An 18,374-nucleotide genomic window follows, 5' to 3' on the forward strand; every position below is an offset into this window, starting at 1 on the left:
CCAGGCAGCAGTGTCACATCACCTGGGGAGGGTTTCAGAAATATGTCAAAATGCCTCCTGTGGGTAAGGCTCAGGAAGAAAAGAAGAGAAAAATAACCTAGGGGCTGGGGCCAGCCGTAGTTACAACAACCTCAGTGAGCAGGGCCCAGGCATGAGAGGAGAGTCACATAACATAGATGCTGTGCCAAGTGATATGTCACAACTCACACTGTGGACAGGTCTCTGCAATAAAGGAGAGTCACATAATCTGGCTGATGGTCACAGAGATTCATCACAATGTATTTATCTCTTGTCCTCATGGGCAGGAACCAGGCAGAAGAATCACATCTCCTCTGGGCTGTGTCCTGGGATAATTTACTCTCCCTTCTGTGATCTGAGCCCAGGGAGAAAAGGAGACTCACATTACCTAGGTGTTGGGGCCAGAGGTATGTCACAATGTCACCTGTTGGCAAGTACCAAGTAAGAGAGGAGAATAACATCAAATAGATGATGGGTCCAGAAATATGTCACAATTCCCCTTGTAGGCAGAATCTGGGCAGGAGATTCACATCACGTGGGTTTTCATCCTAGAAATATGTAACTAGATGCAATGTGGGCAATGCCAAGACAGAATAAAAAACATATACCCTAGGTACTAGGTGCAGAAATATATCACAATTTCATGTGACATTCCTGGACCTAACACCTAGGGTATATGTCTTTATTGTGACATCCTCACTCAGGTGCTTGGAAGAAGTGTATGTCACAATCAGAGCTGAAGGTAAGTTCAAGGATAAGAATAAAACTCCCACACATATCCCTCTTCTGGGTATGAGAGCAAACACCCGCTGTATGTTGGGTCTGAGTACAAAATTCACAATATCAACAGTGGACTGAATCTGTGCATGAGAACTTCAGTCCCTTCTGTGCACTGTGTCTTATTTGTGGAGTAATAGCTTTACAGGTGAGTTGAATCTTAGTCTGATATTCACCAACCCACCTGTGAATTACATCGAAGTATGAGACTCAATTATCCGACTTTTAACTTCCTCCTAATGTGAGATTCAGAACCTAAGCAGTAAGCTGAATTCATGTGCAATAATGAAAATCTTTACTATGAGCTTCGTGTGCATAAGAGTGTCACAATCTCACCTGGGCCAGAGATACATTACAATCTCCTCCTGAAAGCAGGACACAGGCAGCAAAGTCACCTCACCTGGATGCCGAGCCCAGCAGTAAATCACAGCGTTCTTTGGACTCAGCTTTTGGATCAGGAACATGAAGGAGAGACACATCACCTGATTTCTGGGTGCAGTGATGTGTCACAATCTGTTGCCCTCAGAGAAGAACATGAAAAGAAAAGGAGTCACATCAGCTAGGTGCTGGGTTAGTCACAGGTCACAATCCCCCCTGTAAGCAGGAACCAGGCAGAAGTGAGTCCCAAAAATGTCCTCTGTGGGCAGCACCAAGGCAGGATAATAAAGCCACATCACCTAGGTGCTGGGTCCTGTATTTGGGCTGGGCTGGGCCCCGGCTACAAAGTCAAATCACTCAGGTGCTGGCCAGAGGGATATATCACATTTACACCTGTAGGAAGATCAGAGAATAATATCTACAATCCAGCACATATCCTGTTTCTAAGTATGTGAGTTAACACCTCATGTATGTAGGGTCTTAGTACGTGAGTTCATCTCAACAATAAACTGGATCAGTGCATGAGAGGCACAATCCTTCCAGTGTGCTGTTTCATCTGAGTGAGTTACAGCCTCACAGGTGTGCTGAATATTGGTCTTAGAGTCATCAACCTACCTGTGGACCAGATTCACCTATGAGAATCAATTTTCCAACGTTTGACTGCTTTTGGTTGTGAAATCCAGAGCCTTAACAATGGGCTGTGTTCATGTGGGAAGACGACAATCTTTTTCTGTCGACTTGGTGAGTGTCACAATCTTGCCTGTGTATTAACCCAGGGCTTTATACCTGGTGCATGAGATTCTCAATCTGCTCTGAGACATTTGTGCTGGTATGAATCATGATCATTCCTGTGCTCTTAAGCCCAAGTATGAGAATAAACGTCTCTCCAATTAGCTGAGTCCAGAATGAAGAATCTTCACCTTCCTATGAGCTGAGCTTAAAATGAGACACCATCCCAACTGTGCTTACATGTTTACATATGATAGCCACAATCTCAAATGTAGATTGTGTCCACCTGTAAGATTCAGGACCTCAATAATGGGCTTTATTCAATTGAGAAAATAATGAGAAATACAACCCCACCTGTGTCTTGGGCTCTGTGTTGACACTCTCTGTACCACCCAAGGGCTTTCTATTAAATGTGAGACAGTGGTAATTCTCTATGACCTTCACACAAAAATGATACCTAGGATTTGACTCATTTTCCTAAGCCTAGCTAAGAGAGACAGTATCTTTCATATTGGCTGGCTCAAGTTATGAGAGTCATTACGACACCTGTAAACTGAATGAAGATATATGTGACAATCCCACAATTGGGTAAGGAGGGAATGAACAGGAGAGTCACATCACCTGGGTGCTGTGCCAGAGATATTTACAACCTTCTCTGAGGGCAGTGGCCAGGCAAGAGAGTCACATCATGTTGTTGCTGGGCTGGAATTATGTCATAATTTGTTCTGAGAGTAAGGACCAGGCAAGAGAGGCACAGTACCTGTGTTTTTAGCCAGTGATATGCTATAATCCCCTCCAGAAAGCAGGACTAAGGAAGCAGAGTCCCTTCACCTGGTTGCTGGGCCTAATGATATGTCACAATGTCTTCTGTGTCTAGGTCCAATCAGCAAATGCACATTACCTAGTGCTGGCTCCAATGATGTGTCACAATTCTTTTTATTGGGATGGCCCAGGCAGAAGAGGAAATCTGAAACACCTAGGGGATGAACAAAAAGTCACATCCCAATAACTCTGTGGGCAGGACCTATGGAGGAGAGTCACATCACCTAGCTGCTGGGTTCAGTGATATGTCACAATCCCTTCTGTGGACTGGGCCCAAACAAAGAGAGTCAAATCACTTGGGTGCTGGGAAAAGGCACATTTCACACCGGCAGGAAGGTCCAAGAATGAGATTAAAAATTCCACACATGTCCAAATTCTAGGTATGAGAGTCAATGCCTGCTGTATGTTGCTTCTATATACATGAGCCACAATCTCTACAATGGACTGAATCCACTCATGAGAGCCTCAATTTTTTCTGTGTACTGTGTTCCTTTATTAGAATCACAGTCTCACAGGTGTGCTAGATTTTTGTCTGAGAGAAATCAATCAATCTGTGGACCAGATCCACTTATGAGAGTCAATTTTCCAACTTTTGACTGTCTCCAGGTATGAGATTCAGAACTTCAACAGTGGGCTGTGAAAGTAAGATAATCTTTACTGTTTGCTGTGTGTGTGTAAGAGTGTCACAATCTTACCTTTGTTCAGGGCCATGTTAAGACATGTTCTGTATCACCCAAGGGCTTTATATGGTATGCATGGGAGTCACAATTCCCTCTAAATCCTTTGTGCTGGTATGGACCCATGATAGTGTCTGTAGATTTAAGCCTGGGTATGACAGTCAACATCTTTCTAATTGGTTGTGTCCAGATAAGAGAGTTTTCACCTGCCAGAGCTTGGTTTAGAAATGAGTCACCATCACAACTCTGAAGAGAAATTCACAAATAAATGTCACAATTTTAACTGCAGACTGCATCCATGTGTGAGATTAAGTGCCTCACCAGTGGGCTTTGTCCATGTGTGACAACCATAATGGTTGTCAGGATGAGCACGCAAGAAACACAATCTCATCTGCATGCTGGGCCTTGTCATGGCACTCTCTCTACCACCCAAGGGCTTTATACAATATGTGAGAGAGTGGTAACATTTTAAAACCTCTCTACAGAAAGGAAACCCAGGATCTTACCCATTTTTCTACACCTAGCTATGACAGACAGTATTTGTCCCCTTGGCTGGTTCAAAATATTAGAGTCATTATCGCACCTGTGCACTGGCCAATATATATGTCAAAATACTACCTGTGTGTAGGGAGCAAACAGAAGAGTCACATCACCTAAGTGCTGAGCCAGGGATATGTGCCAATCTTTTCTGAAAGAAGGGGCCAGGCAAAAGAGATAGATCACCTGGGTTCTCAGCCAGCGATATGTTACAATTCCCCACTGGAAGCAGGACACAGACAACAGCAACACATCACCCAGATTCAGGGCTTAGTGTTATGTCACACTGTGACCTTTGGGTAATACCCAGGCATGAAAGACACATAACTTGGTTTCTGGGTTCCACGATATGTAGCAATCTTTCCTACAAACAACATGAAAGCAGAGGAGGAGAGTCAAATCTCTTAGGTGGTGGGGGCAATGATATGTCACAAGGCCACTGGTGGGCATAGCTCAGGCAGGAGTCTCTCATCCAGTATAAGTTGGGATCAGTATTAGTCACAATATTCAACATATGCAGGGCCCAGGCAAAACAGAAGAGTTACATTACCTAGGTGCTCAGTCCAGTGATATGTTACAATAACCTTCTTTTTTTCTTTTCTTTCTTCTCCTTTTTTTTTTTTTTTTGGCAGGGCCCAGGCAGAAGAGAAGAGTCATATCATCTAGGTGATCAATAAACAGGTATGTCATTATTCCTCTGTGGGCAGTGCTTGTGCAGAAAATTTCACCTTGTAGGTATAGGACTCAGGAATATATCACAATGTCTGCAGCACTTTGGAAGGAGAGGAGAGTCACATCACTTAGGTGCTAGGCCCAGCAATACATCTCAATCACTTCTTTGGCAAAGCCCAAGCAGTAAAAAAGAGTCACGCCACATAAGTTCTGGGTATAGCAATATGTCAAAATACCCCCGAGAAGAGGGCCCAGGAAAGAGAGTCACTTTGGTGAGAATATCAGAGATATGGGACAATTCCATTTTGGGGTATTCACAAAAAAAGAAGAATGTCCCATAACCTAGAAGCTGGGCTCAGCTCTATGACACGATCACCCTAGTAGGCAGGTCCATTAAAGAGAAGACTGTCACATCACATAGGTACTGGGCAGTGATATATCATAATCCCCATGCTGATAGACTCAGAGACATCTCACAATAACCTCTTTAGGCAGAGATCAGGCAGAAGAATTACATTATTTGTGTGCTGCACCTAGTGATAAGCCATCACTCTCATTTCTGTGGACATGGCCCAGGCAGAAGAGCAGAGTCACATTACCTAGCTGCTGGGCCAAGAGATATGTCACAATCTTTTACATGATCAAAACCAAGGTAAAAGGGAAGAGTAACATCAGATAGTAGGTGTTACCAGAGACATGTCACAATGACCCTTATATGAGAGAACCAAGCAGTCAAAACACATCACTAGGTTGCTTAATCTAGTGATATGTTAAAATCTTTCCTGTGGGCATGATGCAGGCAGAAGAGGAGAGTCGTATCTCCTATGTGATGGATGCAGAGATATGTCACAAGGTCTCCTGCAGACAGGGTCGAGACTGAAGCCTTCCATCCACTAGGGTTTGGGTCCAGTGATATGTCACAATACCCAAATTATGCAGGGCCTAGGCAAAAAAAGAGAGTCACATCACCTAGGTACTGGGTCCAATGATATATCACAATTTTCTATTTTGGCAGGGCCCAGGCAGAAAGAAAAGTTACATCACCAAGGTGATGAATAAAAATACATGTCATAATAGTTTTGTGGACATGATCCATGCAGGACAGTCACATCACCTAGGTGTTGGATCCAGAAATATGTCACAATATACAATGTATACAGGGCTGAGGAATGAGATGATAGTAACTTCACTTATTTGTTGAGCCCAATTATACAATCGTTTTTTGGGCAAAGCCCAAGTAGTAGAGGAGAGTCACATCACTTCAGTGCTGGGTCCAGCAAGGTGTCACAATACCTACTGAGGGGAGAGTACAGGTAAGAGAGCCATGTCCTTAGGTGAGGGGCCCAGAGATATCTCACAATACCCTCTGTGGGTAGAACTCAGGAAAAAGAAGAGAGTCACACAATCTAGAAGCTGGGCCTCGCTGTATGTTGCAATCACCCAGTGGACAGGTCCCAGGCATGAGAGTAGAGTCACATCACATAGATGCTGGGCCAAGCAATTTGCCACAACATTCACTGTGGACAGGTCCCAGGAAAAAGAGGAGAGTCACATCATTTAGGTAACAAAACCTGAGTTATGTCACAGTTACTTGTTTGGGCAGAGGTCAGAAAGAAGTATCACACAACCTGTGTGCTGGACTAAGCAATACATCACTCTCTCTTTTTTAGGCATGGCCCAGGGAGGAGAGAAGATTCATATCACCTAAGATCTGGATTCATGGATATCTCCCAATTTCTTTTTTGGGCAATGATCAGGTAAGAGAGCAGGGTCACATCAAGTGGTTGATGGGCCCGGAGATATATCACATTGCCCCCTGTGGACAGGGACCAGGCAGGAGGCTCACATCACCTTGGTGGTAGGACGAGCAATATATCACAATACGTTTTGAGAGCAGAGCCAAAAGAGGTGTTGATTGCAGCAATATCTTACACTTTTTTTTTGTGGGCAGAACCTATAAAGAAGGGAAACGTTGGCCAGGCAACATGGCTCATGCCTATAATTCTAACAATTTGGGAGGCCGAGGTGGACAGATCACCTGAGATCAAGAGTTTAAGACCAGCCTGGCCAACATGGGGAAACCCTGTCTCTACTAAAAATACAAAAATTAGCTGGGCGTCCTGGTGGGCACATGTAATCCCAGCTACTCGGGAGGCTGAGGAAGGAGAATCACCTGAACCTGTGAGGCGGAGGCTGCAGTAAGCTGAGATAGCACCACTGCACTCCAGCCTGGGTTACAGAGTGAGTCTCCATCTCAAAAGAAAAAAAAGAAAAAGAAAAAGAAAAATCACATGAGCTAGGTGCTGGGCCCAGTTATATGTTATAGTCACCCCTTTGAGAAGGGAACAGTCAAGAGAAGAGAGTCACATCACCTCTGTGGTGGACACAGAGATACTTCACAATGCTCTCTGTAGGCAGGGCCAGAACACAAGAGTTACATAACTGGGGTGTTAGACCAAGCAACATGTCACAATGGCCGATATGGGCCAGACACAGTCAGGAGAGTCACATAACCTGGGTGTGGGACTCGGTTATATGTCAAAATGCCCCCCATGGGCAGTGTCAGAGCAGGAGAGGAGATTCACACCAGCTGGATGTAAGGCCCAGTGATGTTACAATTCCCCTTTTAGCAGTGATAAAGTATCACCTAAGGGCTGAGTCCAGTGATGTGTCACAATTTCATCTGGGCTGGGCCCAGGCACATGTGTCAAAAAGGTTCTGTGAAGGTGCATATGTCACAATCACACCTGCAGGAAGGTCCAGTAATGAAATTAACAATCTCACACAGGTCCCGGTTCTAGGTATGAGAGTCAACACCTGTGTGTTGGATCCAAATAGATGAGTCACAATCTCAACAGTTGACTTGAACCATGTGTGAGATCCTAGTTTCTAGTTGCATTACTATTAGTACCAGTACCTATTAATTCTTCCACATTCTACATCTTTGTTCTGTATGAATGTGCATACAAATATCGATACATATACAAGGTTACATGAGTATTTCTATGTAAATACGTACAGAAAAATTGTACCTCAAAAAACATTTTTCAATCTTTTGGCATATTCTAAGGGTGCATATATAGAATTAGTTCCCTTCTCTAGCTCAGTAGCATGTCAGAATGGAACATAGCTATACAATGTTATTTGTATAGACAAACAAAGCTTCACTTTTGGGCAAGTTCTGAAAAATAAGCTGATAGTAAAGCCATGTAACACTTTCTGTCCAGGTTAGCATTTCTGGACCTTGCTTTTCTTCTCAGAGTATGCATGAGCTATTCTCATCCACTACTGGGGGCCCGTCTTGATTAAATCTACAGTTGCTTTTTAGAGAACTGGCTGATTGAATCCACCTGGGCTCATCTGATTGACTGAAATCACCTGGCCTGAAATTATTGGTCAATTAAAATCATCTGGGCTCAAATAGTTGCTGACTGGAGCTAAATTGAAATCACCTGGACTGAACTAATTGCCTGATTTTAATCTCCTGGGATCAGCTAATTGACTGTAATTACCTGGTTTGAGTTAATTGGCTGATTGAAATCACCTGGAATGAAGTAATTGACTGAATGAATTTACCTGATCTGAGCAAATTGGCTGATTAGAATTACCTAGACCAAGCTAATTGGCTAATTGGAATAAACTGGGCTAAGCTGATTGGCTGATAGAAATCATCAGAGCTGAGTAAATGGGCTGATTGTATTCACCTGCCCTGAGAATAAGTAGGGAAATGACCTCTGACTTTTAAGTTTTTTTACAAGACATACTCATAAATGGACATTACATAGACATATTTATATATCTGTATGTATTTGCATATGCTTATCTATCTACATATACCTGTTAATAAATATTCAAGTTAAAGTGTACGAAGAAATCTGAAATTTGCTTTCAATATTGCAGTCTGTCTTGAATTTACAGACCTTGACTTTTCTACCCATATTCAAGAAGTCACTTCTTCAGCCAACCAAACCAATTACAAAATTGTGTTCAATGTCACAAGTTCAAAAACAAAGCGCTCCTAAAAAGATGTAAGCTTTAAATGGAATTAGCATTTTCAATTTTTGTTTGGGCCTTTAATTTAAAGCTAGTTTATCTCTGTTCCTGTGTTAATCAGAATGAAAAGAAATATTTTTGACTTGGCATTGAATAACACTTGTGGTTTTAGTAAATTCCTTGCTCACAGATTGGAGCAACAAAAAAATACTTTTTTTTTTTTTTTTTACAGAGTTTCACTCTGTTGCCCAGGCTGGAGTGCAGTGGCAGGATCTCGGCTCACTGCAACCTCTGACATCTGGGTTCAAGTGATTCTTTTGCCTCCGCCTACAGAGTAGCTGGGATTACAGGTGCCCACCACCATGCCCAGCTAATTTTTGTATTGTTAGTAGAGAGGTGGTTTTACCATGTTGACCAGGCTGGTCTCAAACTCCTGACCTCAAGTGATTCACCTGTCTTGGCATCCCAAAATGCAGTGTGAGCCACAACACCCAGCCAAAAAATACTTTCTTTAAACATGTTAAATGCAGCTAAATTCACGTCAGAGTATTCTTCCATTTGTGTACTCTTGTGGATATACTTTAGAGAGCAAATAAGATTTTACATGTATGGAAATTTATTTTTATATTACTATCAGTAAAAATACCTATCAACACTTTGAAATTCTACATCTTTATTCTGTATAAATATTGAAATAATGATAGATAGACCTGGATAGAAATACACTGTCATGCTCAGGGTCAGGTTACATCCCCAGCTGAGAGCCAAGGGGAGTGGGTGGATGTGGGGCAGGGAGCTGGAGTAACACTTGAGAGACAGCAGGTAAATGAGACATGGCTTTATTCAGCAGCCCCTTCACAGGGTCAGTGTTACATTTATATACCACACAAACAACAGTGGCTGAGTGCCAGGTGGTGAGCTTCTCTATGTTATGTCTACATGACTGTGGTTATACAAAGCTGTGCACCTGTGCCACAAACCTGCTGAGTCATCCAGACTGTTTACCTCAGCCTATGCTTGCTGCCCTATGCCTGCTTGGTTGCAGCAAAGCCATTTTCTTTACATATACATGAGCAGATAAATAAACGTATACATACAAGATTATATAAGTTTATCTATGTAAATAATTGTATATGCAAAAAATGTTCATCAGGAGACATTGTCAATTCCCCAGCCTATCTTAGAAACACAGATGAAGACTTTACTTCTCACCTATATAGCTCCATACCATCTCAGACTGAAAGACAGCCATACATATATAAATCAACAAAGCTTCACACTTTAGGGCATGGCCTGGATATAAGTTTCCAGTACTGCCACATGAAGCTTTATGTGCATCTTAATATTTCAGGGCCCTACTTTCTTTCTGTTTGTATTTCTCTGTTATTCACATATGCCATCTTTGTTCTCCCTTGATGCCTCTGCTTCCTAATTTAACTAGTTGTCTGATTATATCCACCTGAGCTGTGCTAAGGGAACTAGTGAATGAAGATATGCTAGTGAATGAAGATGACTTCTGATCTAGATTTTTTTCTGAAGTGTTTTACTAGACATATGCACAAATGGACATTACATAGCCATACCCATAGGGTCCACACTATGTTTATATATATACATTTTCCCCACCTACTTGATATGAAGGTATATGTGTGCAGAAAAATAATCACAAAGTAAGCATGGTCAGAGGTTATATTAATTTTTTTCAAGCCATTTGAATGCAATCAGCCAATTAGTTCAGTGATGATTTATTCAATTCAAGCTACACACCAGCTGATATTTTAAAAATAAATGTGAAAATGTTTTTTGTTATCTGGAACATGGAGGTTTTTCATTCTGGGTCTCGTTAAGTTAGCCTAAAGTGGCTCTGTACATTCAGGTAGAAACATCTAGAAATGCTCAACACCAGTCACCTAGCTTTCCTCACAAAGAAGCTTTTGCCTAGCCAGTAAGAATTACCTTTGTCATTTCAGTGAATGTTCACCCTATCCTGGTTAAAATGTGGCCAGGAACTATGTAGCATTATATTTGCTTTCAGTTTCACAATCTGTCTTCTAAAAAGTGACCTAAACTTTCTGTCTCTTACCACAAAAACCCTATTTCAGCCTCAGAGATTATAAGACAAGAGTGCACTTTTACATCGTGCATGCATTGGGAAAATAATAAAGAGCCCCTGCCTTGACTGAGGCCATAGATGAGAAATAATAAGTATACTCAAATTGAGGTGAGGACCTTTGGACTGGGGTTGGTTCATCTCTGTCCCTATGTACAAGATAAAGGAAAAGGTCAAACTGAAAATGGGAATGAATGACATTTTCATCTCTCAGAAGTGAGCAACAAAGACCAGTGTTTTCTTTGTAAATGATAAATGTAGCGGAATGTTTGCAAGGCTGTATCTTTATTTGTGTACTCTTGTAGATATACTTTATAGGGCAAAGAGTTTATACTTGTAAGTTTCTTCTTCTGCTACTGTTAGTATCAATATCTATCAATACTTTCACTTCTATAAATTTATTCTATATCAATATAGATACAAAGATTAATATATCTGTATACAGATATACATAGGCAGATATAAAAACACGGAATTATATAAGTACGTCTATGTAATTATTTATGTATACAAAAAATTGCTGGGCACGGTGGCCAACGCCTGTAATCCCAGCACTTTGGGGGGCAAATGTGGGCAGATCACGAGGTCAGGAATTCAAGACCAGCCTGGCCAACATAGTGAAACCCCGTCTCCTCTAAAAATACAAAAAGATTAGCTGGGCACAGTGATAGGCACCTGTAATCCCAGCTACTTGAGAGGCTGAGGCAGAAGAGTTGCTTGAACCTAGGATTCAGAGGTTGCAGTGAGCCGAGATCACACCACTGCACTCCAGCCTGGTTGACAGAGTAAGACTTCATCTCAGAAAGAAAAAAAAATGTACTCCAAAAGACATTCTCAATCTCATAGCATATTCTAAGAATGCGTATGTAGAATTACTTCTCTTCTCTTTGGCTCAGTAGCATGCAAGAATGGAACATAGCTATACAATATTTTTGTATAAACATAAACAATGCTTCACCTTTAGGGAAAAGAACTGGGAAGTAAGTTGACAGGAAACCCATGTAATGCTTTCTGTCCACATTAGCATTTAAGAACACTTATTTTCTTCTTGTTTTATGCATGCACCATTCACATCTACCTTCCTGGGCTTGCCTGGATGAATACTTAGTCATCACTTACATAATTGGCTGATTGAATCCACATGAACTAAACAAATAGGCTAATTGAAATCTTGTGAGCTGAGCTAATTGGCTGGCTGGAATCACCTTGGCTGAGCTAGTTTACTAATTGGAAATACATGGGCTGAGCCAATTTGCTGATTGCATTCACCTATCCTGAGGGGCTGTGTAGGACCAATTTACTTATATTTTGGGACTGGTTTACTTATATATGATTCAGCTTTATTATATTTTGGGACTTTTTTTATAAGATGAACTCATAGATAGATATTGCATAGATATATTTATATAACCCAGCGTGTTTGAATATATTTTTCTACATATCTTATATCTGTATATAAATCTACAGAAAAAAGCATTAAAGGAAAGTTGTAATATGATTCCAGTATCACAGTCTATCTTTAAGTCACAGATCCTGGCTTTTCAACTCCTACCTAAAAGTCATGTCTCTAGCCAACAAAACCAAAAGACAAGATGGTATTCCCTTTTCGCTTAAAAAAAAAATAAATAGTGACCCTGAAATACTGGAAGCTTTAAAAAGAATTATTCAGCATTTTCAATTTGAGTGAGGATCTTTAAGCTGAGGCTAGATAATCTCTGGCTTTGTGCTCACCAGAATTAAAAGGGTTGTCTTTGACTTGGCAATAAATGACTCCCATATCATCTAAAGCCCCTGAGTGTTACAGATAGTGTTATAACAGGGAACAATATGCAGGTGAGATTGTGTTTCTCATATGCACACCCCACCAAACATTAGAATTGTCACCCTCACTCATGGAAAGAGCTCACTCCTGAGGTCCAGAATTTCACATGCAAATACAGTCCACAGTTGGAATTTTGACTGTAATATGTAAAGATCTAGCCACAGTTGGATTAGTGACATATTTCTAAGCCCACATTAGAGGGAGGTGAGGACTCCAGTATCTGGACCCAGCCAATTTGAGAGATGTTGACTCTCATACCTGGGCTTGGGGCAGCAGGTATGGTCATGGGTCCATACAAGCATGAAGGACTCAAGAGTTAATTGTGATTGTCATTCATACTGTATAAAGTCCTTTGGTGTTATAGACTGTGTAGAAATAGAAAAGAACAACAACAAATAAAACAATAGCAAGTCACTCCAAGTATTGTGGGAACAAACTGAAATTCAGGTTAGGAAAAAAACAGAGGAAGAAGGTCTGAGTATTGCCGGGTACTCAGGAGGCCGAGATGGGAAGACCACCTGGGCAAGACCAGGGAGATCAAAGCCACAGTGAATCATGATTGCATCCCTCTGCTGGACCCGAACGGTACTGCTGCCAGTGAGATTTATCTGGTTGACCTTAGACATGGCAAGCTGGCAGCTAAGTCCAGTGCTTTCAGCCAACATCTCTCTCAAATTAAATTAAAAAGCCAACAGTAAATATATAACAATAACAAAGATATAATAATTAAAAACCAATACATAAATAAGTGGGAGTGAACAATAGTAAAAGGTAATTAATATCACAATTAAGGTCTCTCTCTCTCTCTCTCTTTCTCTCTCTGTTTGTCACATCCAGGCTTGAGTGTGAAAAAATATAAACCAAAATGTCAACTTCAGCATGCAGGAAGAAGCATAGGAGAATAGAGAGAAAAAAGAACAAAGAAGAAAAATAACAGCAAGTCATCCTAAGTATTGTAGAAACAAACTGAAATTGTGGTTAGAGAAAAAAAAAGAAAGAAAGAAATATAAGATTCTATTTGTCACAGGGACTCGAGAGGCTGAGATGGGAAGACCACCCAGGCAAGACAGGGGAGATTGATGCCAAAATGAATCATGATCGCATTTCTCTCCTGAGCCTGAACTGTACTGCTTCTGGTGAGAGCCATCTGGTCGACCTTAGACATGGAAAGGCGAGAGCCATCTGGTTGAATGTAGACATGACAAGCTGGCGGCTAAGTCCAATGCTTGTAGCCAACATCTGTCCCAAAATAAATAAATTTTTAAAATGAGCAAATATATAACAGTAACAAATAAATAATAACAAACAATATTAAAGACCAGTACATAAATAAGTGGGAGTGAACAATGGTAAAAGGTAATTAATATCACAATTAAGATTTCCTTCCTCTCTCTGTTTGTCACACCCAGGCTGGAGAGTGACAAAAAAATAAACCGAAAAGTCAACTTCGGTGTGCAGGAAGGAGCATAGGAGAATACAGAAAGAAAAGAACAAAGAAGAAAATCAATGGCAAGTAACTCTAAGTATTGAGAAAACAACCTAAAATTAGGGTTAGGGAAAAAAAAAAAAAAAAAAACAGAGGAAGAAGGACCCTGTCATCCCAGATACTCGGGAGGCTGAGATGGGAAGACAACCTGTGCGAGACCGAGGAGATAGAGGCCGAAGTGAATGATGATCACACCCTTCTGCTGGATCTGAATGGTACTGCCGCTAGCTATAGCCATCTGGTAGACCTAAGATATGGGCAGGCGAGAGCCATCTGGACGACTTTAGACATGGCAAGGTGAGAGCCATCTGGTTGATCTTCAACATAGGAAGGTGAGAGCTATTTTGTTGATCTCAGAAATGGGAAGGTGAGAGCCATCTCATAGACCTTAGACATGGCAAACTAGCAGATAAGCCCAACGCTTATGGCCAATATCTATCTTAAAATAAGTTTAAAAATCAACAGTAAATATATAATGATAACAAAGAATAAAAACAATATTAAAGACCAATACATAAAAAAGTGAAAGTGAACAATGGTAAAAGGTAATTAATGTCAAAATTAAGATCTCCTCACTCTCTCTCTTTCTCTCTCTCTCCTTCCTTCTTTCTCTCTCGGTTTGTCACACCAAGGCTGGATTGTGACAAAAATAAATCAAAAGGTCACTGTGCAGGAAGGAACATAAAGAAACAGAGAAAGAAAAGAACAAAGAAGAAAAACAACAGCAAGTCACTCTAAATATTGTGGAAACAAACTGAAATTGAGGTTAGAAAAACAACACAGGAAGGTCCAAGTAGTCCCAGGTACTTGGAAAGCCGAGATGGGAAGACCACCTGAGGGATACTGGGGAGATTGAGGCTCCAGTGAATCACGATTACATCCCTCTCCTGGATATGAATGGTACTGCCGCTAGTGAGATCCGTCTGGTCAATCTTAGACATGGGAAGGCGAGAGCCATCTGATCGACCTTAGACCTGGCAAGCTGGTGGCTAATTCCAATGCTTGCAGCCAACATGTGTCTCAAAATAAATTTGTAAAACTACCAGTAAATATAGAACAATAACAAATAATAACAATATTAAAGACCAATACATAAATAAGCGGGTGTGAACAATAGTGAAAGATAATATCACAATTAAGATCTCTCTCTCTCCTCCGTTTGTCACACTCAGGCTGGAGTGTGACCAAAAGTAAACGAAAACATCAACTTCAGCGTGCAAGATGGAGCATAGAAGAATAGAGAGAGAAAAGAACAGCGAAGAAAAACAACAGCAAATCACGCTATGTATTGTGGAAACAAACTGAAATTGGGGTTAGAAAAACAACACAGGAAGAAGGTTCATGTATTCTCAGGTACTTGGGTGGCCCAATTGGAAAGATCAGCCAGGTGAGACCAGGGAGACTGAGGCTGCATTGAATCACAATCACATCTTTCTGCTGGACCTGAATGATACTGCCGCCAGCCAGAGCCATCTGGACGGCCTTAGACGTGGGAAGGCGAGAGCCATCCGTTCGACCTCAGACATAGCAAGGCGATAGCCATCTGGTCAACCTTAGACATGGGAAGGTGAGAGCCATCTGGTCGACCTTAGGCATGGCAAGCTGTGGACTCATTCCAATGCTTCTGGCTGAGATGGGAAGATCACCTGGATGAGACTGGGAAGATCGAGGCTGCAGTGAATCACAATCCCATCTCTGTTGGACTTGAACAGCACTGCCGCCGGTGTGAGCCATCTGGTCGACCTTAGGCATGAAAAAGCAAGAGCCATTTGTCATGTCTCCACCTCAGACATGACAAGGTGAGAGCCATCTTGTCAACCTTAGACATGGCAAGGCAAAAGCCCTCTGGTCGGCCTCAGACATGGCAAGGGGAGAGCCATCTAGTCAACTTCAGACATGGCAAGGCGAGAGCCATCTGGTCAACCTCAGACATGAAAAGGCAAGAGCCATCTGGTCGACCTGAGACACGGCAAGGTGAAAGCCATCTGGTTGATCTCAGACATGGAAAAGTGAGAGCCATCTGGTCGACCTTAGACATACCGAAGCAAATGCCCTGTGGTTGACTGTAGACATGGCAAAGTGAGAACTTTCTGGCCAATTTCAGACATGGCCAGGCTAGAGCCTTCTGGTGGACCACAGACATGGCAAGAGGAGAACTGTCTGGTCGACCTGAGACATGAAAAGGTGAGAGCCATCTGGTCGAGCTCAGACATGTCAGAGTGGCATCTGGTTGACCTCAGACATGGCAAAGCAAGAGCGATCTTGTTGACCTCAAACATGGCATGGTGAGAGCCATCTTGGCCACCTTAGGCACGGCAAGGTGAGAGCCATCATGTCAACCTCAAACATGGGAACACAAAAGCCATTTGGCTGACCTTAGACATGGCAAGGCAAGAGCCATCTGGTCGACCTAAGATAGGGCAGGGCAAGGGCCATCTGGCCCACCTCAGAAATGGCAAGGTGAGAGCCATCTGGACAACATGTGACATGGCAAGGCAAGAACCATCTCGTTGACCTCAGACATGGCAAGGCAAGAGCCATCAGGAAGACTTCAAACATGGCAAGGTGAGAGCCATCTCATCGTCCATAGGGATGGCATGGTGAGAGCTATCTTGTCCACTTACACATGGCAAGGTGAGAGCTATCTCATCGTCCTTAGGGATGGCATGGTGAGAGCTATCTTGTCCACTTACATATGGCAAGGTGAGAGCTATCTTGTTGACCTCACACGTGGCAAGGTGAGAGCCATCTGGTTGACCTTAGACATGGCAAGGTGAAAGTCATCTGGTTGACCTTAGACAGGGAAGGGTGAGAACCATCTTGTCCACCTAGATATGGCAATGCAAGAGCCATCTGGTCGACTTCAATCATGGCAGCTGAGGGCCATCTGGTCAACCCCAAAAATAGGAAGGCAAGTGCCAGCTAGTCGATCTTAGACATTGCAAGGTGAGAGTTATCTAGTGGAACTTAGACATGGCAAGCAGGTGGCTATTTCAGTGCTTGAGGCTGACATCTGTATCAAAATAAATTTAAAAACCAACTATATATATATAATATCAAACAATAATAAAATCCAAATAAAGTGGGAGTGAGCAATAATAAAAGGTAATTAATATCACAATTAAGGACTCCTCTCTCTGTGTGTGTGTATCTCTTTCTCTCTCTCTCTTTTTGTTTGTCACACCAAACAGAAGGGTGAAGTGTGACAAAAAATAAATCAAAACATGACATGGGAAAGTGAGCACCATCTGATCTACCTTACATATGGCAAGGTGAGAGCCATGTGGTGGACCTCAGATATGGCACGGTGAGAGCCATCTGGCCGACCTCAGTCATGGCAAGCTGGTGGCTAAGTCCAAGGCTTGTGGCTGACAACTGTATCAAAATAAATAAACCAAAAGTAAGTATATCACAATATCAAATAACAACAATCTTAAAGATGAAATAATTAAGCCAAAGTTAACAATAATAAAAGGCATTTAATATCACAATTGAGAACTCCTATCTCTCTCTCTCTCTCACTGTGTGTGTGTGTGTGTGTGTCTGTCACAACCAGTGTGAACTGTGACAAAAAATAAACCAAAGGTCAACTTTAGTGTGTAGGAAGGAGATATAAGAATAGAGAGAGAAAAGAACAATGAAAAATTACAGCAAGTTACTCTAAGTATTGTGGAAACAAACTGAAATTGTGGTTAGAAAAAATACAGAGGAATAAGGTCCCAGTAGTCCCAGGTACTCATGAGGCCAAGGTGGGAAGACCTTGTTTAAAAGACTGTTGTGTAAAACCGACCTGTCTCATGACGTTCTAAACCAAGCTCAGGTTCCCTGTTATTGGGTGAACCATCCAACGCTTGGTGAATTCTGTTTCACCATAGGAAGATCCAACACCAAAGGATGAAAAAGCGATGTCGCTATGAACTCTTGGCCACTACAAGGCAGTTATCCCTTGTCCACTTCAGACATGGCAAGGCAAGAGCCATCTGTTCGACTTCAATCATAGCAGCTGAGGGCCATCTGGTCAACCATCTGGTATCTTCTCTGATGGTCCTGCTTAAAACCCAAACAGAACGTCAAAAGGATCATGAGGCCCTGCTTTCCCGGTCTGCATTCATACTGAAAATCAAGATCAAGCAACTTCTGCCCTTCTGCTCCACGGGAGGTTTTGGTACTCCCTGCAATCACCTTCAGACACCTGCATTACTGTTCGACAGGTGTACTGCACCAGGCCAACTCTGCACTTGGCACTATTCCTGGAGCAGTTAACATCCAGCCAGCATGTGGCCAGGTGCTTGGTGCCAAAAGTTTGAGCCCCTTGTGGCTTTCCTCCCCAGCCCCAACTTCACCAGGTCAGTA

At 42.1% G+C, this 18,374-nt stretch overlaps 1 long non-coding RNA gene across 3 annotated transcripts; it reads left to right on the plus strand.

The window, feature by feature from the left end:
* The first annotated feature begins 3,007 nt into the window (after positions 1 to 3,007).
* On the plus strand, positions 3,008 to 17,138 carry LOC129020634 (uncharacterized). 3 transcript variants are annotated; one of them, XR_008495873.2, is made up of 6 exons: positions 3,008 to 3,104; positions 3,224 to 3,366; positions 4,571 to 4,619; positions 6,281 to 6,367; positions 13,373 to 14,318; positions 14,654 to 17,138. It is a non-coding gene; the product is annotated as an uncharacterized LOC129020634 (long non-coding RNA). The 3 variants fall into 3 exon arrangements; XR_010125087.1 differs by having other exon boundaries at positions 3,008 to 3,366; XR_008495874.2 differs by having other exon boundaries at positions 3,019 to 3,330.
* Positions 17,139 to 18,374: the final 1,236 nt, after the last annotated feature.

Source organism: Pongo pygmaeus, chromosome 20 (genome assembly GCF_028885625.2).
Source record: "Pongo pygmaeus isolate AG05252 chromosome 20, NHGRI_mPonPyg2-v2.0_pri, whole genome shotgun sequence".
NCBI classification, from domain to species: Eukaryota; Metazoa; Chordata; class Mammalia; order Primates; family Hominidae; genus Pongo; species Pongo pygmaeus.